The 24888-nt window shown below is 38.3% G+C and overlaps 1 protein-coding gene across 10 annotated transcripts in view; it reads left to right on the top strand.

Moving 5' to 3' along the window:
• CADM1 (cell adhesion molecule 1) overlaps positions 1 to 24888 on the top strand; it is a 339666-nt gene that overhangs the window by 45901 nt on the left and 268877 nt on the right. The window lies entirely within an intron of this gene.

Raw genomic sequence — 24888 nt, 5'->3', positions numbered from 1 at the left:
AATGAGATCAATGCTAAATGTGGATGGGGGGAAAACACGCTCCCCTTATATAGGACTTTCCAGTGGATTCCAAGGACTTTTGTCTAGCTTGCAAGATAAAATGCATGCATGGACTAGGGGCAGGGTATAATATAATAATAATAATAATAATTACAGCTAACATTTAAGAATACCTACTGCCTGCCAAGCACCCTGCTGAGTAAACATTTTACATTTATTGTCTTATCTAATTCTCACCCCTATTCTAGTGTCTACTATTATCCTCATTTTACTGATGAGGAAACTGAGCATTGGATAGATTACATTTTCTTGTTTGAAGATCACACACCTAACAAAGCTGGGATGTGATGATCTCAGTTGCTTTTCACTTTTGCTGCTTGCTGTAGAACATATTGGTAAAGCATAGCTCATTGTTTTAAAGCCTTTATAATTATAGTTACGTTGTTCCTCACTACATATGAGCATTTATACTTTTGAAAATTAATCAGAGCTCAGTGTAATTGGAGAGAGAGAGAAAGAGAGAGAGAGAGAGAGAGAGAGAGAGAGAGAGAGAGAGAGAGAGAGAGACTTTAGTATCCCCCAAACATCAGCTTATTGCTTCCACAGCTGAGACCCACAGGGGAAAGAGAAGAGTACACCCATAAATATTTTCTGTAAACGCCACAGGTAGTCATGCTGCTCTTGGATGCAAAAGGTCTCTAGTTCAATTTCCTGCTGGAATGGATTCTTCACAAATAAGGATAATCCCTCATTTGATGTTTACTCACATGTATTCCTTCTGTATTCCATACTGTCCACATTGGGCTTTGCAGTTTTTATATATTCTTGCCAGAATGCACTTATTCATTAGCCGTTTTTATTAGTGTTACGGTTGAGATGACATTTTCCCATTCTAAACTCCAATTTTCTGTGACTTTTAATTTTACAAAACAATTACCTATCAGGCTGAACTCCTTAGGCTGGTTTTCTGCTCAGAAAGGAGGTATGGGGGGAGGTTTTAAAGTCTGTTCCACTTTTCTTGGCAGCCTAGACATTTAGATTCATGTAAGTGCTCTTTAAATAAAGTTGCAATTGCTTAATTATTTAAATAAATGGGAGCTGAATTATTTAAGGATTTGCTGGCAAGACAAAAGGTTCTGGATTTTCTCTCCTACCCCTCACTCAGAATTTTCAGTCCCATTTTGTGCTGGCTAACTAAGAATGAATTTCTCATTTGTATTTTGATATATCTGCAAATCCAGCAACATCTTTTGGAGTTCTTGCCCTGGCTAAGTCCATGGATTTTAAAAGTCAAGTTTGAAATTTTAGATTGTATCCAAATACTTTGAATAATGTCTTTTTATGTATATTATGGTTAAAATGCACACTTTTACCAGATTCGACTTATCGAGCACCTCTAATGTGCAGAGGAAAACAGCAGAGTGGAAAGAATACAGTTTTGGAATTTGAAAGACTGGATTTGGATTCTGACTCTGCCACTTATGTGGCTCTGTCACCGTTGCAAAGTTATTTACCCTTTCTGAGGATCAGTTTTCTCTTTTGTAAGCCACCTCTTAGGGTTGTGGAGGAGATTAAGGAAATGTATGTAGAAGCCCTGAATATATAGTACCTGGCAATTAGTAGGCACTCAGTATGTGGTAACTATGAAGTCTGCACTTAGGTACTATGTTAACAATCAGGAATTTACAGGAATTTACTTACTGAGCTGATAGTCTGGCAGTGGCAAAGCATTTTAAGCAGAGGGAACAGCATGATCAACAGTAGGTTTGAAATCTAGAAAGTGCTTGGTTATTTGGGAACCTGTTAATGTTCCAGTGTCCCTAATCTTAACATTAATATAATTGGAAATATTACATTGATATGGTGTTTTTGAGGTTTATAATACACATGACATACATTATTTCACTTGATCCTTGCAAAAACCCTATGTGGCAGACAGGGATTACTGTCTCTATTTTATAAGGGATTTTAGTGATTTACCCAAAATCACACAGCTAGTGGAAGAGCCAGGATTAAAGTCCAGGTTTTTTTGCATTTCCTATCCACTGCTCTTTCTACTGTAACATTCAACTAGTCCTATGTCTTATCTATATATACAAGTGCTAAGCCTTTAATGATAATTTAATGAGACTTTTATAATGTTCTTTTTACTTAAACATTTTTACTCAAACTCATCTGACTTAAGATAAAATTATATAAAATCAAATTGAGGTTGTACTTGAGCCTCTGTATATATGTCACTTGTGACTGTAATTAAAAAAAAATTAAAGTGTAGTTATTCTCCTCCCTGACCCCATCAAGTATGTAGAATCTAAATGTTACCTCCTAATTTTACTTTATATGCAGTTTTTTTTTGTATCAGTGTCTTTTAAAATGTCTTACAGAATGGTTAAGTCACATACTTTTATGTATATTCATATCTGCTAAGTATGCAAGTAATTGCCTCATCTACCCAGTTCTTACTGTTTATCTCCTTTAATGGCAATAATGCATCTTTGGGTGTATTATCTTTAAGGGCCCACATTTGTTTTACTATACTTGATTCAAACATGTTGGATCCTTGCTGGAACTATTAAGATTATGGCTCCTTTACCATCATTAATTTTAAAAAGTTAAGTGCTCAGGAGAGAAACTAATCACCTCAGGACATCAACTTCCATTCTTTTTGCTCTTTAGAACTGTGCCACTATGCCAGTTGTAGGATGTTCAGCATGAAAGGCTCCACTTCTCAGAGGGAACTTACTTGAACCCTGGAGTTGCTTCTGGATCCCGCCAGTTATTGGCATTTCCAAATAAGAATGCAGAGCACGCAACACGCTGCTGTCAACTTGATCTTTGAATACAAAGTTGTGGATAGAAATGCTAATGAACCAGCGATTTGTGAAGTACTTCACCATGTTGGCCACATAGCAAATTAACAGGTTCTTTCCTCTTAGGGGGAGGAGCTTTTGAAGGGACGGTCTCTTTTTGTTTTTTGTAGGGAAGTTATTTTAAAGTTGTTTTGTTTAGTTTTTGACAAGGCTCATCAGGTGTGAATGTTGGCTACTCTGGCCACAGAACATGTGTGACTTTCCTGGCATATTCAGAGAATTTCTTAAGAAACTTGACTCTACTGGAATCTTTTCCACAGTTGTAATTGTCACTGAACATTCCAGGGGCTTCATCTACATTTTGAATTCTTAGTACATTACTATTTAGAGATATATATGGGCATTTTCTATCAGAGACCAATATTTCTCTCTCTCTCTCTCTCTATATATATATGATTTTTTTTTTTTGCCTTTGAAGTACCTCTTTTCTTAGAGATACTTTTGCCACCACCCTCCACTTTTTTTTTCTTTTTTTCCCAAAACTCACTGAAGACATCCAAAGAAATATATGAACTTTTCAGTGGGAGTTGCACGTGATTTTTAAAACATCTTGTATGCAGTCTTTTAAGTTTCTGTTTTGATTTTGCAATTGGTTGGAAACGAAGGAAACCTCAAGCTAGTAGCTGATGAGATCCAACAAGGACTTGCCATGTTAATAACAAGAATCTGAAAAAAGAAAAGAATGTATCTGAAAAAGAGTCTAGAAAGGGTTCACTGCCACTCCTTTGAGGCTTTTTCCAGTCTCACCTATTAGAGAAGTTACTCACTCTATCATTATGGATTGAAGGAAGGTTTAGAAATTTCCTCTCCAGCACTTCCAAGAAGGTGAAAGTTCTTATTTTATGGGCTGGCAAGGAAACTGGGAGAGAAAGGGAAATGATTTCTTTCTAAAATACCAGAAGATAGGGTGCCACACTTGTCCCTTAAGATAGATGGACAGATATACAATATAAGCTCCCGTACGAGGCACATCTTTTAGGATGAAATTGACTGAGGGATTGATCTTTGACCGAATCCTGTTTGCCTGACCTAAAATGAACTCTTGGAAAGACCAAAGCCTTATTGGCTGCACCAAGAGAAGATAGGACCTTGTCCATGGATGGGAGAATCCTGGCCTTTAGTCAGAGACAGCAGGTATGTATGTTAAGTCCATTTGGTTTGTCATTTTGCCAGTAGCTTTCAAGGAATTCGGAACTTGATATGATGGAGGATCTTCACATTTTATGAGGTTACAGTGAAACTCTTTTGACCCTATAGCAAAACCAGCTTTTTAGAGGATGAACGTATTTTCAAAAATTTAGCCCTACAGTAAACATGAAATGTTGAAAGAGAAATGTCTGTCTGGCAAATTGTGATTCTGTCCCAAGAGGAGGAATTTACTTCCATTTTGATTTACCTGGCAGGAAAGTATCTTTTGCAGGCACTACTGAAATTTTTCTTAAATTCCTCTGCTTTGAATTGTGTCTCTGGGAGCTATTCATCTTTGTCACCTGTTTTACTTCTGCTATTTTTAGCCAAGTGCCAAAGACCTTACAGCTTCCTCAGGTGAAAGATAAAGAATTAAGATCTGTTGTAAACAAAAGCTCATCAGTTTTTTTTTTATGCTGCAAGAGCTTCCTTTAAGTTTTCCTTAGAGTCAACTTTAATTGCTTAGACTTAGACTCTCCAAAAGAGAGACCTTTGTTAATTTTGCTTCCAAATCCATGAAGAGGCAAGGCTTTGTTTTTTTTTTTTTGTTTGTTTTGTTTTTTTTTTAAAGAACATTTTAGAAAAAATGACCAATGAATGAACTTCTCTTTCATCTCTATTCTCATGTCAAATGATAAGGCATAAAGCAAATGGAGGACCTTCTAGACCTAGAAGGATATATCTTATAAGTGAATCCATTCCCAAAAGTGCCAGTGCTTGTTTAGCTGAGTCAGTTAATCTCGACACTAAGGAATTATTACAGTGTTTAAATTTCATTTTTTAGGTTGTAGCATGGCAGGAAATACTTGATGAGGCTCTACCTCTTTGACTTGGATTTGTGATAAGAAAGTAAGTTTTGGGAGGGCGAGGTGGGCAGATCACTTAAGCTCAAGAGTTTGAGCCCAGCCTGGCCAACATGGTAAAACCCCATGTCTACTAAAAATACAAAAATTTGCTGGGTGTGTTGGGGCACGCCTGTAGTTCCAGCTACTCTGGAGGCCGAGGCAGGAGAATCACTTGATCCTGGGAGGTGGAGGTTTTAGTGAGCCGAGATCCTGCCACTGCACTCCAGCCTGGGTGACAGAGCAAGACTCTGTCTCAAAAACAAAAACAATGACAACAAGTAAGTTATTTGGCCTAACTCATAACCACTTCTGGAGAAAACAGTTCAAGGCACATAGCCCATGATAAGTGCTGCTGTTTCTTTTCTTTTCTTGTTTTTTTTTGTTTTGTTTTGTTTTGTTTTTTGGGGGGAGGGGGGTATAGGGTTTCACTCTTGTCACTCAAGCTGGACTGCAGCCTTGATCTGGGCTTGATCTTGGCTCACTGCAGCCATGAGCTCCCAGGCTCAAGCAATCCATCTCCCAAGTAGCTAAGGCTACAGGCATGCACCACCACACCCGACTAATTTTTGTAAATTTTGTAGAGATGGAGTTTTATCATGTTGCCTAGGTTGGTCTCATACCCCTGGGCTCAAGCGGTCTGCCTGCCTCAGTCTCCCAAAGTGCTAGGATTGTAGGCATGAGCCACTGCACCTGGTCGAGTGCTTCCTTTTCTATGAGGCCAGAATGTTTCTTTCACACCTAGACTAACTAGTAATGTAATTTTATCTACCTGGTTAGTTAGATAAAATTTATCTAATTATATAAATTTATACTGCAAAGCATTACATGCTTATAGGTTTGGCTTTTCTTTCAAGAAAGTAATGATACCTCCTGAGTATTTTCTTCCATCCCCATGTCAATCACTCCCACCCTTTCTCCTTAAAAATTATTTTGGAGACCAAAGTATAATAGATTTTACCCAGAAGTGATATTTCTCACCAATGTAAACTTTGTACTTTATCTCTTAAAAGGTGGAAAAAACGTATAGTAAAATATTACATATGCACAGAGCCTAGAGATTATATTTTATTCTATTATTCTTCCAAGTTGAGTTTTGTGCTGGTCTTATTTTTATCTCTCCATCTATGTTTGCAGGGCTGCCTGTTTCCCCCAAGTGTTAATGTAAACACATTTTATTTTGAGACAGATCAGCTCACTTCCCTCTGGAAATCCATCCCTATAATGTGGTAAACCTCAATATAACTCTCTGGTCCGAATGACATTTCATAACTGTGTACAAATCAAACATACTGTTGATATTAAATGACAACATTTAATGCCTATGTCAACAATTCACTTAAGTCTCATTTCATTAAAACACTTCTGATCTGGGGAGAAGCTGCTTGTCTGAGTAGATAAAGCACTTGACTTTCACCTCTAGTTTCCGGGTTAAAGTGCAGTTGGTGAGCTGTAACTCAAATGGATTTTATAGGTTATGGGCTAGGAGACTGGAACAAAAGTCTGGTTCACATAATCAGAGGAAATCTTGGGTCATCTGAACAAGTGGGTGTCAAAACCAGTGATTTTCGCTTTATTTCTTGTGTAAGTGAGCTTGTCTTTGTGGATGATTCCCACCCTCCCCCCGCCGTCCACCCCACCCCGCTGGCCCCGCCAAACCTTAGAAATTTTAAAAAAGAAATTAACGTGGTCAAGATAGTTAACAAGTAAATGGAGTACCTTCTAGACTTGGGAGGACATATCTTGTAAGTTAATCCATATTATTTCCTTGAATAGTTCTCCCTCGGTTTCTCTTCCAGAAGTTCCAGCCAGCTTTGGGTCCTCCATTCTTGCCTTGAGGAAATTTCCAAAAAGTTTTTTTTTTTTCCCTCCAGCCCCAGATGCTCTCCTGGCTCTTTCCAGGACTCTCTAGGGGACTGGCTTTTGATGGTTTCCAGAGTGTAATCCTAATTCCACCAGTGTTTTATACACATTGACTCCTCTGATTGTTTCCTTGTAGTTAGGAAAGAAGCCCAGGCTGGTTAGGAACCTCCTCTTATGCCTAAATTAGCAAGGAAAACTGTTTCCCCCATTTCCATGGTCATGGTGTCTCTACTTCAAGAACAATCTCTGTGGGGATTGCTCATGTCTTAAACTGAAGCCAATGACTACACTATACCTGTTAAGTGGTCTGTAGGGGATGTTTGAATGAATAACAATAGTTGCTGCTGCTACTTTAATAATGTCATAATGTTTTTGTTTCATACAACTTACTGAAGTTTAGGACTTGTGCGCAAATTGCTACCTATGTCCTTTTTCACCTGGGACCTCCTACTTTGTGAGCCCTCAGCAAATGTAGGATAATCAAGAGGGGGAAATTAGCCTTGTGGCTGTAACGGGTATCTTCAAATGGCTACACATGGTAAAACCCTGGGATTGTGCTGAATTCTTACATACCTGTATCAATGCAGAAAGACCCTCAAAAAAATTACAGCCCTTTCCATAGTGGAACAATCGTAATATAAAATAAGTGACTGTTAGGCTTCTTTCAGTTCTTGATAACTTAGGCAAGGCAGATAATTAATACAACCAAGATGACAGTCGACTATAATTGGCTGCTTATTATGAAGTTTAGACATTTTCCTCCCTTCTATCTCTGGGAGAAAGAAATTGCTCTAGCATATGTGTGTAGAAGACATAAAACTTGCTACAGCAGTATTTTTATTTCCAGATTATTCTTAAAGCTATTTAAAAGTCACCGCAGAATGAGCTTTACAGAAGCAATGTAATGGCTCCTTTAGGTTTTTGTGTAAATTCAGATAACTGAAATGTTAGCCTTGATTGATGATTAAAAAGGAAGGAGGTACACCAAAGCTGATGGTGAGCTCTGGGTACAGGATAAAGGAATTGGGGTTGTGGGGGAAGGATCTCACCATAGTTCCTTAAGTTCTTTTATAGAATTTCTGTTGTGATTGGTAACGTAAGGAGCATTTGAAAGATGATCGTTATTTGAGAAATGTTTCTGAACTAGAAACTTGCAAGCTTTGAATCCTGTTAATACTCATGGCAATGATAGCCATTTTCCATTCCATGAGATCAATTTGGAACTTGAGCATAATTTTATTTCTGCTTCACAGTTCTTAAAATCCTGTTTGGAAATGTCATTAGGAGGATAAGGGATGTAATGAAAAATACGTTTTCTCATGTACCAAATCAAAGTGTATAGTTAGGGAGCTGGCTATCTATACTGAACAACAGTTAACAAAATGAATTGGCTGCTTTCTGCATTTGAAGTTGTATAGTGTAAAATTCAATGAAACATTCAATAACTGGAAAGATCACATCAGCATCAAGGATGCATTTAGCAGGTTTCCTCCTACCATATTACTAGGATAGAAGCACAGTTTAGAACTAGGAATAAAGGCTATGAATGAAGTTAAAAATTGTGGGAGGCCTGGAAGTAGAAAGATAAGTAGGAGTGACTGGGCCTGGAAACTTGGATTTGGATGCAAGTGAAGGAAACAGAAAGATGGGCCTGTGCGGACCAGTATTTTATGATTGGTGCTCTTGTCAGTATCTTCCACTGAAGGCTGAAAGTTATTTCTTGAAACTAGCACCTGTCACACCCCTCCTTAAGGCAAAGGACCTTATTTTTGGTGGTTGAACTTGCTGGGTCAAACAGAATCACTATGCCTGATTCTCATGTTGTATGGAAAGACATAGGGAGGGGTGAAAGCAGCTTTTTTTCCATTCAGCGTTTTTAGCAGGTTTTTAGAGTGAGGAGTTATTCCATGAGTGAATGAATGGAATGAATGAATGAAAAAAAAATAAATGGCCAGGTTTGTTTTTCTTGGAAAGGTTTTATTTCCTATAAAGAGATATGGCATAATTGTGTTTTCCCTGGCATAAAATGAAAAATAAAATCTAGCAAAATGCATACTTAAGGGATGTGTGTGCGCGTGTGTATGTCACTATAATATATAATGAGACTGTTGAACTCTCTAGAATGTTTGGAACTATAAAGTTTAGCTGTTTTGAAATATTGCTCTGTTAGACATTGGCTTAGGGAAATACATGTTTTCGTATAAAACACCGAAAGCATTTTCGGTGGCATTGTCGCGAAATGCACCTTGCCTTCTTAAGCAGTAGATGCAACTTTTAAGAATGCAAATTTGAAAAACTGACAGGGGAAAATTACAAGAAGCTTACATATTCTTGAATTTTCTCCATCTGAGTTTTAAGTAGGCTGGTGTTAGGCTGGAGCTGCTTCTGATTATGACTCTTCTAGGGGGAAAACACAGTTTTACAGGACTGACCTTAAGTGCAAAATGGATAGTAATTCAAAGCCCTGAAGGGGCTTAAGAAATGAAGGTGGCTTATTGGTTTTGGCAGGGAAAGGGTTGTCTGGTAAGACCATTGAGCCTCTTAGCTGAAAATGCTGACAAGTTGAGCAGAGAGCATCTGTGCTATACCAAGCACAATCATTATTTTCATTGGCAAAATGTATTGCTCACAGTTTTGGGTAGTCTGTCCATTTTGTCAGTAATTTAATCTAGGTTGAAAAAGGCATGGGATATAAACCGCTATTGTTGAGCATCCCTGCAGGCATACCTGGCAGGTTCCATTCCAACTTTTAATGAGGAGTCTTGCTTTATGTTGGGGTCCGCTGGTGGCTTGCAATATCTATTTTGGGGTGTTTTAAGATGGGGGTTAGCTCTTGAAATTGGACAAGGTGCCTGCATAAAAGATGATGAGATATTTTTTCCCTCTTGGTCTCTGCTCCTTGTTAAATTGGTAATTAGGCGAGACTTTCAGACAGAAGTAAAAATACAGATGACATGGGATTGTGTCTAAGGTGATAGCTTTTCTTTCATGGGAAGAATAATCCTGAGGATTGAAATAAAGAATTTGAAGTAGAAACTTAATACATTTGAGATCTTCTATATTTTTATAGTAATTTTATTTCACAATATGTGCCAATAATACATGACACCTTCAATAATGTATTTTTATACTCCTTTACCCAAGAATTAAGCTGGTACATTTGCAAGAGGAGGAAATACATGTTGACTTTGTGATATTGCTAGTAACCCCATTCTTTTTCTTTTCTTGGGAGTGGTGCTCCACCCCACCCCACCCCCTCCTACCCTCCAACACACATTAATGGGTTATTCTTGGCTGGGAAATGTTCTGTTTTCTATAATTTTTCAAAATATTGCAGTTTATGAGTTGAAAAATGAGAAAAAATGGTTACTACTTAATTTTTTAATGTTTTATATATTAATCAATTTGATTCTTTAGATCATTTTGGGAATATCCTTGGCAAGAAAAAGCAGGCATTTTCACACATTGTGGCATTCTCTTTAGGTCAGACAAGCAAGTTGCAGAAAGAATTTTCTAAGCTGCGTGTTGAATAAGGAGACAGTTAATTCTGAGGCAGCCCTCATTTTTTTTCTAATCAGATTTATAGCAGAAACTATTGGAACTAACTTATTCACACTTTTCCCTAACTTATTCATATTCTACTTATACCATATAGGAATTTTGGTAGTCAAAATAGGCCCATATTCTAATCAAAACAGAATGAGAAAGGGAAACAATTGCCTTTTAAGAATAGGGATGAGAGGTACTCAATCATTTATAGTTATTCTTATGATATGTGCTGTTTATGGAATACTGTATGCCAGGCACTGGTCTAGAAAACTGTATTAATCTGTGTGCAGTCGAGAGAGGAACCACACAGTAATTTGAATAGGGAAAGCTTACTGTGACTCGTTAACTGTAACAAGGTATTGGAATAATGAGGGACTTGCTAGTAAGAAGTAAAGAGAATTGTAAAGAATGTAGGAACAGCAGATCTAATGAGCAACCATTACCCTGTGCTAAGAAAGAGCACCTAAGAAAGAACACCTTTCCCAAGCTGAGATCCAGGTAGTATTGGAGAGGACACAGCTATGGCTCACTGTGGCAGAGAAGTTGCTGTGGTGCTGTGAAACTTGCTGGAATTCCACCCTCTAATATGCTGGGGAAAACCATTCATGAGAAGGTGTCTCTTTGGAGGCACTCTGATACAAAATTGTCTGAGGAGGGTGCCAGCAAAGCTACCAGCCACCGTTTGCTCCTGGCTGCTCTGCTCTGCAGGATCCAGGCACTGGGGAATCTGTGTGTACCTGGAGATGGATGCTAGAGAAGCTCAGTTCTGTGTGTACCTGTAGATGGATGCTAGAGAAGCTCAGGTGCCTCCAGCACCATCTACTGATAAAGATTAACCTTGTGTCTGAGGGTAAAGGAAAAACATTTGAAGGGCCCAGATCCATTTTCACAGAGCAGACAAAAAGGGTGATTTTGAAGCTGAGAGGCAATAAACTGATGATGGGCACAGAAGTCTTTGCTGCTGCCTTTTTAATCCTAAAGAGACTAGAAGTAGTGAAATGGGATTATATATCCCATTTTACAGGTGAAAATATTTCTTTAAGCTTACAGAGATTAAGTGACTTGTTCAGGGTCATATACTTAATAAATGGCAGGTTCACATTTCAAAATTAGATTTGCTATTTTCTAAGGCCCATGTCTTTCCATCAGCCTTTTTGGAATACAGATACTAACAAGTCTAGAAACTGGCAGTTGTGCCATATGTTCTTGTCTAGGTATTATACTAGAGATCACTATTTATTCATTATTTAGTTCGCTTCCAGCTGGTCCTACAGATGAGGGGAGTTATGCAGGTGAGTACCTGTTATGTTTGTACCATATATCAGATTCTGAAACTTAAAGGAATAGTTTGTACCTACTTTAGTGGAGTCCCTGAAACCTCTTTTTTTCTAGCTGTACCTTAGCTGTGTTATTATCAGTTACAGTTCAGGATTCATACCTGTTTGCTCATTTGGCAGCTCCCAGGGGTCTCAAATTGGGTTCCCTGGAGGGTAGGGGCAGAAGATGATGGATCCTGGTTTTTTATTTGAAATGTTACTTTTTCTCAACCTAGCTTCTCTCCCCAGGGATACCCCTCAGGACATGCAACCCTTGGTTGTCTCCTAGTCGAGGCTGAGGGTACAGCCTTGCTCTTTCGAAAGAGCAGTGGCCCTTTTAGGCTACATAGGTTTATCTCACTTTTGAGTAATAGATTCATACCTCAAATTTTTGTAAAAGAAGTGTCATTTTCATACTGATTTACACTATAACTTTTAGAACTCCTTTATCACTTGACTTTGGGTGAGTTACTTAACCTCTCTGGGACTTAGTTCTTTTATCCATTCTTTAATCTATAAAGGGGAATGGCCTTTCTAAAGCTCCTCTCATCTTAAAAACACTCAGTGCCTATTTCTAGTTTAACATCTTTTGGCAGCAGTTCCAAACACGTGAGCCTTCAGTTGCTGATCCTGTCCCTGGCAAGTAGTTGCTGGATTACAAATAAACGGAAGGCAGTGTGATGTGCTAGTGAGAATGTGACTGTGGACTCAGACCCAAAAGGGTTGGAATCTTAGCACCTCAGAACTTAGTAGTTATGAGGCCTTAGGTGAGTAATTTATTTTTCTGTGTCTTAGCCTTTTCCTTTGTGAAATGAGAACAACAATGCCTGACCCCTGTATTCTGATGAGGAGTAAGGAAAATGATAATATGTAAAGCACTTTGTACACTTGCTAGCACATATTAGGTGTTCTATAAATGATAGATATTATTATTCCCCATGAAATTGTAAGCTCCTTGAAGGCAGGGACTCTGTCTTAGTCATCCTTAAATTACTGGTAGTACTAGATATCTAACAGGCACTTAGTAATATCACCCTTTTGAACTGAAGGAAAGTCCTTTCCAAGTTGACTCTTTATAAAGTAAATACTTTTTATGTAAATAATCACCCTGGAGTTTATCTATTTGATAAGTTTGGATTGCACATATTCTTCTGTCTTAAAGCAGTACATTGTTATAATTGTATTACCTCTCTCTCTCGTTTTTTCTTTTTTGACAGGTCTCACTTCATCACCCAGGCTGGAGTGCGGTGGCACAATCTCGGCTCACTGCAGCCTCGGCCTTCCCGTGCTCAGGTGATTCTTCTACCTCAGCCTCTCAAGTAGCTGGGACTACAGGTGCACACTACCACGCCCAGCTAATTTTTAAATTTTTTGTAGAGACAGGGTGTTGCCATGTTGACCAGGCTGGTCTCAAACTCCTGGCCTCAGGTAATCCATTCGCCTCAATCTCCCAAAGTGCTGGAATTACAGGCCTGAGCCACTGAACCTGGCCCCTTAAATTTCTTGTTAGTAACTTTCGGGCTACACAGTTCTTTGATTTTTTTTTTTTAAACCATGATTGCATGGTAAAATAGTGATAGTATAACATTATTATGGATTTACTATGTGCTAGTCATTATTCCAGGCAATTCATACTTACTAATTTCTTTAATATTCAGAGCCTTCTCATTATGTCTATATAAGAAACTGAGGCACGAGCCAGTTAAGTAACTGGCCCACGGTCCTGAGCTGTAAGTGGGGAAGTAGTGGTCTGTCCCCAAGCCGACTGCTTATCACTGCTATGTTATATTGCTTAGTTCAACTCTGGTTTTGAGACACTTTACTAGACAGAGGTTATTGATGAAAACCCAGTCAAACCCAAATCAGCCTGAGTCTAGAATGAAAGGGAAGGCATATACTTCAGGACAGGTTGACATAAATCTGTTTTTAGTCATTTAAATACATTTTTGAGAATTGCTTTCCCCCTTCCAAATACGTTCTGAGATCAGGATGAGCAAAAGCCAAACACATATTTTTTATGTTTTGAGATTAAAACTGTGTTTGTCACTATGTTATAGTCATTAGTCCCCTACTGTGCTTCACACGTAGCCTCTCCTCACCCCTCCACGTGCCTGCCCCCTGCAAATATGTCACAGCAACAACAAACTTCAGCTTTGTACATCCCATCTTCCTTACGTAGAAGCTATGGTTGATTTCTCCCTCTAGTGTTCCTAATCTGCTTACTGACCTTTGCTATTTAAGCTGACTTTTAAACATGAGGAAGAGAGGCGAATTGATTTTCTACTAGTAATGTGAAAAATTAGCGATTTAATTTCACAATATTTGTAAATAAGAAAATGGGACCAATGGCCTAGTCTCAGATTACGTTGTTGACTTTCCAGAAGTTGTCCTCTGGCCCCTACCTCTAGTCGTGTGGACATACAGAACAGAGAACTATGGAACCTGAATGAAGCGTATGTTCAGATGCCAACAGATGATTCCATTTCTCCCTTTAGTTTAGTAACAACATTATTTTCACTGTTCGGAAAAAGATTGGCTTGGTAGACGTAAGGAACCACTTTAGTCAGTGTGGATAAATGAAAAAACACAAGTGATCAGCTTTCATCATGACAAATGGAAACTGTCATTTAATTTTTATCCCCAATTATACAGCTCCAGGACCAATTTTTCAGGTGGAATGTTGGAGCCATTAAAAATAAGTAAGTAAACTATACCATATTCCATCATTTTTCTGGCAGCTAACCAATGATCTGTAGCCTTATTACATGTACGTTTTTATAGAGATATTTTTCTCTTAAGTTTGCAGAAGGCTTTATTAACTCTTTACTGATTTCTTCTGGAATGCATTTTTCCAAATTAATTCCTTTTTTCTTTTTATCGCTGAGTGTTGGTTGGGATTTACTTTGGTTTTCTCTGGAAGCTATACTCATTTTCTTCCTTTATGTTTTTTTTTGATTACTAGAATTGCATGGAGCCGTATTTCTTTAATTCCAACTGAAGTTATATTAGTGGTCCTAATGTTGATTACAGACTATGTTAATTTGGATTTCAGAATGTGATTTATTAGAAATATAGGACACACAAAAAGACCCAACCAACCACCTTTTGTCTCCTGCCTTAAAGTGATACTGAAAAAGTTGGGTATCCCCAAAAGTCGTGCTCCCATAGCAGTTTGTCCGTTCTTCTAATAGGTCATATTGTAATTTGCCGGACTTCATCTTCATGTTCCCCAGTAATTTGAAATCTTGGTACTGTGGATACCTTTCTATTTGGCTGAGTTATCTTTGCATCCACAAATTTAGCAGACTGCTTGGCACATACTGGGTATGCAAAAAATGTTTTTCGAATGACTGATTCAATGCTTTTTTAAATTTCCTTTTGGGATTATTTGTAATTAAAAATTATTTAACAATATTGAAGTCTAGTCTCTTCTGAGAACACTAAAACCCTTTACAATTATGTGTATAGTTTTATTTATTCCATATGGAAAAATTTTACATGCAGTGGGTAGCCTTTGAATTTTCCAGGTGGGAGAAATTGAGATCAAAGGTTACTAATGATATTAAGAACTCCAGAGAGAGGCAATGCTGTGATTGGAACCATTGACTTCTGGGTTCCAAGCCCTTTTTTCTCCCCAAGCTACACAGCTTTGGGTCTTTCTGCTCATTGTACAATCTGCCATTACTTTTATTATCAAAAAATGTCACTGATTTATTTTTGATGTATAATTAATATAGAGAGTGGTGGTGAGAATGATGGTCAGAAGATCGGTTGTTTTGGTTTTGGAGAAGCTGGTTAATGGATGAGGTCTATTAGCTGTGTAGATCTATGTACAGATTTTTTTTTCTCCCTTGGTGTTCAAATCCTTTCCCCTTCATTCACCTAATTAGTAATTCACAGGAGCCTTTGGCTCCCAGCCCAAGAATATTTGTATTTACTCGACTTTAGCTTCAGAATAAACTTAATTTTCAATGAAAGAGGTACTGAAGTACATTATAAACAATAAGGCAACATTTTCTTCAGATGTATGCCTTGGCATATGCTTAGAGGAGAAATGATACCCTCTTGTATCTACTTATAAAACTGTCATCTGGTACTGTTACCATTAGAATATGCAAGTAAGCTTATAAACATGCTGATGAAAGGATTCTTTTGGCTGGGAACCTTGTTAAGTAAAAGGTGTTAAATCATGTATCTTGTCCTCAGGGGTGGTGGACTGAACAGCTGCGCTTATCCTTATTAATGACTGTAGTCTCCTGTTTCAGAAGCAGCAAATAGCCTTTTGTAAGAGTTGTTATAATATCAAGAGTTACTTTTAGTCAAGCTCTTTACTGGGAATATTAATATATAGTCTAGCTTGGCAAACAGCAAAAAACCCTAGCAGTTTGCAAATGGTTTTCCTAGTTTCTTTCCCAGGAGTGATAGGAAGAGTAAACTCAATGAAATAAACACACGTAATTGCCGATCTGTCATAAATCATTCTTTGTGGTAGGTATCTACTTTTAAGGCTACATTAGGTCTTCCAATGGGAGAAGAGCTCTCGGATTTGGCTAATGTACCTGCACTGATGGAGAGATGATGATTTTCTGTCTATTCGCTTGTGACATAAATGAGAACTTCTCTTGTGTCATTTTGTTGGGGGTGGAGTGTTGGGATTTGGGATTGGTCAGTCATAGAATTGCAGAGTTAGAAGGGACCTTAGGGATTGGACTCAGTATAGTACAACATCCCAAAGCTTTAGAGTGAGCCCTTTCATTTTGGGTAGCTGTAATATTAGAATGCTTTTTCATATATTATGATTGTATTTATTATTCTCTGTGATGTTCACTCATTGGTCCCTTGCCTTGCTTCCCAGGGTCTAATCCTTGTTTGTCACCATCCATCTAGTGTGACATCCTTGACTGTGTATGTCCTTGACTCAACCTGGCCCTCTCTCCCACCACTTAGCACATGCCTTTTATCTTCCTGTACTTTTTATATACCATATTACATTTCCTTGGTGTTCACTTGGCTCCATGCTGAACTGAATTCTGTGAAGGTAGGGATCAGATCGTAATGCATCATAGAATTTTGGGTGCCTAGTACAATGCCCAGTCCTCAATAATATACATTATTGAATGTGTATTGTTCTCATCAGCTTAAAATAGAACCATCATGGGTTTTTTTTGTTTGTTTTTGCTTGTTTGTTTTTCCTATAGGTATAGCTGTTAGGATGCCTGATTACACATTGATCATTGAACTTAAGATCAGTTGAAACTCTCAGGGCTGTCAAGAGTTGTCTGATGCAGGGTTTGGGGAATTGTAAAATAACGGAAGGGGCTAGAGGTGTCCCAGAACAACTTCTCATTGATTTCAGAGTCCACATTTCTATCTGGATATTAGCCTGTAGCATCCAAGTGATTGGCGTGAATAAGTCAGTACCTTGCTCATTTTCTATAAAGTTTGATCATATTCACAAATTTAATAGCATAGTGATAAATTTCTCACACAAAAATCCCTCAGTGTATCTTTATTTCATGATAGAAAACCACCTACTGTTTCCAAGCAGTGAGCTTAATCTTTTCTTCAGTGTTTTTGCAGTTCCACATAGGAGTTACAATTATCATTATTAAATGTCTTGGGTAGAGGTGAAACAGCATTCTGGTTTTTTGTTTTTGAAATCTGTGTTTGTCTTATATTCAATATCTCTGCAAGCTTTACACATTTTGTATTTGAATGGTTAAAACTTCAAGGCTATTGAGTCATCATTTTCATTGGTGTGTCCCATCATTTCTGTGAGATACAACACACCCCACCCTTTTCATGGAATGGGAGAAGCCCTCAGCCAGCATGTATATGATTTCTAAGCCTATAGGTACAAGCATGAGCAGGCAGGACTTCACTCCTTTGGCCCTCGTCATTAGTTTTACTTTTTTTTTTTTTTCCCAGAAGAAAAAACACCATGTCCATATTGCTAAAATCAGTGATTGATAAAATCTTGAACTAAACTTGACATAGGTTTCTGTACTTGAAGAAGAGGTGGTAGGATCACCTGAACCCAGGAGTTTGAGACCAGCCTGAGTGACATAATGAGGTCCCGTCTCCACACACAATTAAAAAAATTAGTTAGGTGTGGTGATGTGCACCTGTGGTCCCAGCTACACTGGAGGCCAAGGCGGGAGGATTGCTCGAGCCAAGGAGGTTGAGGCTGCAATGACTCACGTTCATGCCAGTGTACGCTAGCGTGGGCAACAGAGTGAGACCCTATCTTAAAAAAATAAAAATAAAAATGAATGAAAGCCAAAGCGACTGAGTATCCACAGTTTTCTCAGATACTCAGAAGGAAAATGTCAAGAACAAGGATAAGTTGGGTGATTATTCAAATGGTGGCCTGTGGGTCCTGTTGAATCTAATGCCTCCCTCTGTGGATTCAGTGGTGTTTCCTCCAAACTCCCCTTAGCTGTCTGTGTGTACTTAATACATGAATGCTTATATATGAGGAGGAACAGTTCTTATCTCTGAAGTAGTAAAGCATCTTATTGCATTTGTTTAATGACTTTGAGATCTATCTGGTAAACTCCAGGTTATAATTTCTTTCTTTGAATTTGATTGATTTCCTCATTCAAATATTTCGGGAAGTATTTAGTGACCATCTATCATGTGCTATGCACAATGCTGGAGATTGGGAAATAATGGTTCACAAGACAGATAGGATCCCTGTTCAAGAGCTTAGCATCGAGTGGGAATACAGGCAATGAAACAATTACAGTTTATCACGTGTGGTAAGTAAGGATAGGGAAAGCCTCTGTCAGGAGATGAAATGTTTGCTGTTTAGCGTATCCATATAGTGATTATGTATTCTGAGCCAAAATTAGAGCACAAAAGATAATGCCAAAAAGATGATTGTGCCAACTAATTTTTTGCCAAGACCATGTGTGGATGGAAATTTTAAAGATACAGTTTGGACATTAAAATATATGAATTTCTGGGACATTTAAGTAATTTATGAGTATAAACGGGTAGAATATTTGAAATCAAGCCTGCCCTGGCAAATCCTGGATAAATGTTTGCTGTACTTTCTGGTTTCTGCCACTTGTAGAGCTGAATTTATGGAGCTGTTAATTCAGGGAACAGATTTTAAAAAGAAATTTATTAGCATATAATAAAAGCATAACAGAATTTATTAAAAGTCTGATTTACTTTAGAAATTCTGAGCCCTACTCCAATGTTTTGATGGGAAAAAATAAACCAGGAAAAATGAGCAATTGTTCATGTTCTCAGTGCAGATATTATTAAAAGACCTTCTGTGCTACTGGAGTGTTATGGATTCTCTCTCTCAAAACACCACTTGGCTGTGCTTTGTCACTAAAGTCGACCTGACAATTTCCCGTAGATAACTCTGAAATGGATGTACATTCATGACTTTGCATAATAATTTATGCCTTCAATATTGCTGTGGTCAGCATGTGGACATCTCTGCAAAACATTAGTTAAGTAATTGGTCCTTTTCAGCTGCAGTCTGTCAACAGCACACGTCCTTTGAGGCCATGAGAAAATACTTGCAATGCTTCAGTGTACTCATCTATGCAAATTGGTGATTCATGGGCCAACAAGGGCAGGATAGAGGAACTAGGAGGCAAAGATGTTTGAAGTAATAAAACAGTTGCTAAAACAGGGTGGGATAGCTAGTATACTTCCTCCCTGCAGTCAAGACTATACCCAAACCATCTGAGATGGACACCTATCTAGGCTCTTCTTGAAATGCCATGACATGAAACCTTTAGGAACAGGAATTTCTTCTGTATGTCCATAATATTATCTTTGCCTCCACTTACCCTTTTACATTTTGGGCCAGTTTTCTCTTTGGTGGTAATGGATACCTGGTTAGCCTTTACTTATGACATCATTTTACTAAAAGCCCTTCGCTGGAAGTAGGTCTGGGGGCTCAGATCGCATGTTTCAAAAGTCTTTTTGGTTTGGGTGAAGTTTTGTAGCTGCTGTGCGTGGCAGGTAGAAGACCCAGTGCACCCCTCCCAGAGTAGGTTCTCTGATGATAATGCTTCACCTTTAAGATTGCTTGACAGGATTTAACCACACATGCAACAAATCAATGCAGTCTAGAGAACAGATGCACTTGATCTATATTGTTTGTCTTTTTTTTGACTGATGCAGGCAAAAGAAACCATCAGATAGCTTCTCGGTTAATATAGCTTTGTTCTGAAAAGGAGGCAGTGATATATTTGAGGATGCATATGGCCAAGGCCTGAAATGAGGTGGATACTTACCAGTTGGGACAACATATAATCAATATCCAACTAAAGCATTCTATAAATGGACCTTTTTTTTTGATCAAACCATATTATGTAAAAGTTCTCTAACAGTTTATTAGTATCATTAGAAAATGTAGCCTACTAAAAATTCTAAATGATCATTTTAATGAAAGCTGTGTCATTTGTGAGTGGCACTTGCCTATAAATTTTTCTAGAGCTATGAAAATAAGTTAGACAAGAGGCCAATGGTTTTTCTTTCTTCTATTTTTTTTTTACATTTCCCAAAGCTCTGTGAACAGCTCTGACTGTCTGATTTGTTTCATCGTTGCCTTCCACTGCCTGTAGAACATCTGTTGGAAAATAATGCTTGTCCTGTCAGTTTCCAGAATCAGCAGCAAACCGAAGTGTGTGCACAAGGTAGATGTCAGCATTATACTGCTGCTGCCACCAGGCTACTGAAAGACAGAATTAATCCTGGGCTGGTAAGATTCATTAAAAATAAAAAAAGATCTGGAAACCCTATTCAGGAAAAGAATGCTTATCCCAAAATGGACCAAGCAGAACACCAGCAAAGTGGTGATTTTGAACTAAAGGCACAAATATAGGATGATTATTGCCTGTTATTTAGTGGATGACTCTTTGTTCTGAGACTAGGTTATACTGTTTTGCTGGAAGCTCACAACAGATCAATAGTAATTTTGTTATGGGCCAGATGTCAAAACAGAAATGTGCTTTCAAATCCCACTGACTTGCTGTGACAACTAGTATGCTAAAATACATTCGCTCAGCAATCAGGCATTACACGGTGCTCCTGGAGTTCTGTTTTCTTTCATGTGGAGCCTTAAAGCTACGTATTGTTAGTTGAGTTTCCCTGATTTTGTAGTTCTTTCTCTATTACATATGTACCTCTTTTGGTTGAGAATAGAAACACTTCCTCAAATTCTCCCCTTTCCTCTGCCTTGATAATGAGCTGGGTGTAAAGTCTACACCATAACTTCCTGTTACAAGTATCATTTTTATGGTAATAAATAAAATCTGTGGTAGGAAAATGGTCATGAAGAAAAGCAAACCAGCAAGAAGCATGTTATTTTTTTAGTTCCTCTGTAGTCCAACTTTGGAATTTTAATTTTGGTCTGGTGAAGATTTGGGAGTCAAATGTTTTGTGATGAAAGATAATTTAAGGGATGTTGATTTGCCCATCGCTTTGGTATCTTCCCGTTTCTCCTGCTTCTGTGAAACTGTTGGTTACCTAACGTCTTTTGGATGAGATGAGGATAGCATGCCATAGTGAGAAAATGTCTTCCTGTGCTGATTTGTTTTTGTAGAAATATCCCAAATTAATCAGAGGGAAACAACTGGCAGTTTTTGGCTGATGTGGTTTGGAAGTGTAATTTTAAATGGTGTTAGTTTCTTAAGTCCAGAGAGAATTGGACTCATGTCTTGTCTATCTAGGCCCAGCTTTCTTCCCCGTTTTCTCCTTAAAACAGGAAAAGAAAAAGCCTTTCCTTTTCAGACCAAGAAAGGATTGAACAAGCTCAGAATTACGTATTCAATAATGTGATAAGAGTTTTTTATTCCACCTCTGGGGCAGGTCTTGCGTTTCTTACCATTACCCTATCTTTTGTAGTAGAAATATCTCTAAGTGAGAAGAAACATTTCATCCAAGCATGTAAGTTCTCTTAGAACTTATTACTCTGCTGGATTTTGTATATATTAGTCTATATAATTCTTGATGCTGCTCAGATTTCTCTAACAGACGTTTTACTCACTTACAAAAAGAATTCCTTGGATTCTGTTGTTCTTTCCTATCTGTATTGCCAATGCTTTTCACAGAACTTTGTTCACTTTACTCTTGTCAGCTTCATCAGTAAAATGAACAGAGTTCAAATCAGATTAAGTACCTTCTGTAGCAGCTTTCGTTTATTTACTGACCACTGGAAGATGCCTTTTTTCAACAAAAATTAAATACACTATTGCTGCATTCCAGACTATGTTACAAGTGGAAGAGGATTGCAGATTAGTTTGTCAAAGCCCCACCCTTTCAGAAACTTATACACATAGAAGGCACAGCTCTCATACCATACCATTGAGGTACAACAGAGGATGAATTTGCATGTGTCTGCCCTCATTCTCTTAGTTGATTCTCCTGATAGCTAAGTGCATAAATTACCAAATCATGGGAGAGAGAAGCTAACCTGTCCACTGAGAATTAAGTGGACAGAGTAAACCACGTATTTTGTTGTAATTGTTATTACCTCAGCTGTATTTTCGTACAAAAGAATCACAGTTCATGACAAGGGAACGTGGAACATAGAGCAGAGAGTCAGGAAGAGAATGCCAGGTGGGTCCCCCCAAAACAAAATCCAGTAAATTAGGAGGGGGAGTTGGATATGAGAATTGCAATTATTATCTGAGAGCAAAGCAGCAAAGAAACTCAAGAAGGTGAATTGTGTTTTCAGGAACACTTTTGGAAAAACCTCTAGATTTTTCTTAAATAAAAATAAAATCTTACATAAAAATCTATAAAGGATACCAGAATTAGAAAAAAATGGAGAACTTGGGATCCTTTTGCTTCTTTACGTTCTATGTTGGACATAAAGTGAGCATTACTTTATGTGGGGAATATGTATGTATGTGTGTATTTATATATTCTAATTTATTTTAACAGGGTGAAGTGGGTCAGTGAGTAAGATGCAGGAGAACAGTAGTTATCTTTGTCAATTAAAGCCCCTGTCACCATGGTGTAGGTTAGTCTAAGCTCTCTTGCAGAGTGTCTTTGTAGAGATACTCAAGTAATACCATGTGTAGTTTTGCAGAGATTTTGTAGGTTTCTTAGATGTTTACTGTCGTGTGCTAAGCTTTTTCCAAGCCAAAAAACATTGATCTAGGCCAGATACTGGCAAACTTTTTCTTCAAAGGGCCAGATAGTAAATATTTTAGGTCTTGTAGGCCATATAATCTCCAGCAAAATCACTCAGATCTGTTGTTGTAATGCAAAAACAGCTATAGGAAATACATAAAAGCTTGGCTCTGTTCCAGTACAACTTATTTTATTTTATTTATTTTTTGAGACGGAGTCTCACTCTATGGCCCAGGCTAGAGTGCAGTGGTGCACTTGGCTCACTGCAACCTCCACCTCCCAGGTTCAAAGGCTTCTTCTGCCTCAGCCTCCTGAGTAGCTGGGACTATAGGCACCGGCTGTCACGCCCAGCTAATTTTTGTATTTTTAGTAGAGAGGGGGTTTCACCATGTTGGTCAGGCTGGTCTCGAACTCCTGACCTCAAGTGATCTGCCTGCCTCGGCCTCCCAAAGTGCTGGGATTACAAGAGTGAGCCCCCACGCCCAGCCCCAATACAACTTTTATTATGGACACTGAAAATTTGAATTTAATATAATTTTTATGTGTCATGAAATATTATTCTTTTGATTTTGATCAAGCATTAAAAAATGTGAAAACCATTCCTAGCTTTTGGGCTGGCTTTGACCTGTAGGCCATAGTTTGCCAACCCCAGTTCCAGACCCTTTACTGTCTATGCTTTCTAAGCCATATTGTTGCTTAATTGGAAGCTTTACCATATCATGATTAAATTTGGTAGTAACTGTGTGAGAAAGTGAAACATTTACAATAATCCTAAGAGGGCCAGGCACAGTGGCTCACGTCTGTAATCACATCACTTTAGGGGGCCGAGGTGGGCGGATCACCTGAGGTCAGGAGTTCAAGACCAGCTTGGCCAACATGGAGAAACCCTGTCTCTACTAAAATTAGCTGGGCATGGTGGTACACGCCTGTAATCCCAGCTACTCTGGAGGCTAAGGCAGGAGAATCGCTTGAACCCAGGAAGCGGAAGTTGTGTTGAGCCAAGATTGCACCATTGCACTCTAGCCTGGGCGACAGAGTGAGACTCTGTCTCAAAAAATAATAATAATAATAATAATAATAATAAAATAAAATACTTAGAGAACTGATACAATTGTCAGAATTCAACTCTCCAGGAAAACTCCTACAGAGAGTATAGTTCATTCCATTTTATTTGGGGCTGCGGTACGAATTCTCAGTGGCCTGAAGAGTGGCAAGGGGGAGAGGTGAAAACCAGCCACAGGAAGGGCTGATGGTGACCAAGTCCTTGCTGAATGCCTACTACACCCTGACGCTGGGGTAAGGGCTGTACTCAGATTATCTCCCTTAGTCCTCACAAGATTTCTATGAAGTGAGAACTGTTCTCATCTCTGTTTTATAAAAGAAACCAGTCCTGGTGGGTTAAGAAACTTGTTGAAGATAGCATAATAAATGGCAGAGACTAGATTTCAACCCAGGCTGTCTGACGCTGTGAGGTGTGTAGTCAGCGTCGGGCAATGTAAGTCAGTTGGCTGATTAACTGCACTTAGCTTGGTGCCTTGCATATGGTAGGTCCTATATATGTATTACTGTTTTGTCTGTAGCAAAAGGGGAGGGTTGGGGTGAAGTAGTATTAAAGCATTAGGGACCAAAGAGTATGATACCTTCGTTAGAGTTTCAGTTGGATCTTGTAATCAACCTGTGTCTTAATCAAGCCAGAATATGCTTTTGGGAACCAAAGAGGAGTGATAAAAAAATAAAAGATCAGAGAAACTCATGCAGTTAAAAATGTGGCAAGTCAGACATGGGGAAGCCAGTGTGAAAGTCCTTACTACTGAGCTCATGAAGCTCATGAACTTCCACTTGATGGCCAGAGTGTCATGTTTCAGAAGACTAGAGGAAATTTTTTTGACTTACTGCCAATCATTTACATAAACTTAAAAGATCTTAGCATTAAAATTACTTATTTGAAGTGCTGGCAGGTTAATAAATTCAGGGGGCTATTTGAAACATTGTCAATCTAAAATGTAATCCTATTAAAATAATTGAGTATTTTCTGAGTGGAGAATTCCCTTGTCCTCCTGTCCAAGGCTCACAAGAGAACAACATAAAAGGCATCCTAAAATGTCCTCTGAATATCATTGAACCAGCCGACGTGTTTGCACAGTGTAATGC

Source organism: Pan paniscus, chromosome 9 (genome assembly GCF_029289425.2).
Source record: "Pan paniscus chromosome 9, NHGRI_mPanPan1-v2.0_pri, whole genome shotgun sequence".
In the NCBI taxonomy this organism is placed as follows: Eukaryota; Metazoa; Chordata; class Mammalia; order Primates; family Hominidae; genus Pan; species Pan paniscus.
Note: the sequence above shows the minus strand (reverse complement) of the source record. Positions and strands in the feature narration are given on the sequence as shown.